Here is an 891-nt window from a genome sequence, read left to right as displayed (position 1 = left end):
TGTGTGTGTGTATATATATATATATATATATATATATATATACACACACACATACACACATACCCACATGGTATACCAAGCCGCCAAGAACAAACCACAAAGGAAAACACTGGCACCAAACCGAGAAATAACAGAGCTGCACTCTTCAAAACCACTGCAGACACATACACACATACACACACACGTGTTCTACTCGATACCAGAATGAGAGTCACCTGTAGCTAAAACTACCATATGCCCTAATATGGGTCAAAATTCATAGAAGTAACTGCATGCCATAGCCAAGAGGTTTTGTGCAAATGTCTTCTATTAAGCTCAGGTTGATGTGACACCAGCGCCAGCAGGGGTCGCCATCTTCTCAACATTCTCTTTGTCCATGTATGCATACATACATACATACATACGAAAATAAATTTGTTGTCCATGTTGGTACAAGCATGTAGTGTAATTTATTATACTCTGAAATTATTATAAGATCGTGAAGGCTGTGAAACAACTGTACTCCCAAGGATGACAAATGGTTAAATATATTCACCTCTCCTAGCTCCTGACTTTTTTATGATTTAAATATATATATATATAATTCAAGTATAGGATAAAATCTTTATAAGAATTTATCAAGTAGTTAGCGTGAAAAAACCTCATAAGGGAAAAATGCATCATTTATTCCCAATGAATATATTTATTTATATAAGGGCATTACTATTCATAAATGCCTCACGCTAAGAGGGACTCTAAAGTCAAACTATATATATATATATTGGCGTTAGGAAGGGCACCCAGCTGTAGAAACTCTGCCAAATCAGATTGGAGCCTGGTGTAGCCATCTGGTTTCACCAGTCCTCAGTCAAATCGTCCAACCCATGCTAGCATGGAAAGCGGATGTTAAAC

At 36.9% G+C, this 891-nt stretch overlaps 1 protein-coding gene across 1 annotated transcript in view; it reads left to right on the top strand.

The window, feature by feature from the left end:
- LOC106877929 (homeobox protein cut-like 1) overlaps positions 1-891 on the top strand; it is a 32,019-nt gene that overhangs the window by 16,047 nt on the left and 15,081 nt on the right. The window lies entirely within an intron of this gene.

The sequence above is a fragment of the Octopus bimaculoides genome, chromosome 30, assembly GCF_001194135.2.
Source record: "Octopus bimaculoides isolate UCB-OBI-ISO-001 chromosome 30, ASM119413v2, whole genome shotgun sequence".
Taxonomy (NCBI): domain Eukaryota; kingdom Metazoa; phylum Mollusca; class Cephalopoda; order Octopoda; family Octopodidae; genus Octopus; species Octopus bimaculoides.
The sequence above is the reverse complement of the archived record's forward strand: the minus strand, read 5'-3'. Positions and strand labels throughout refer to the sequence as shown.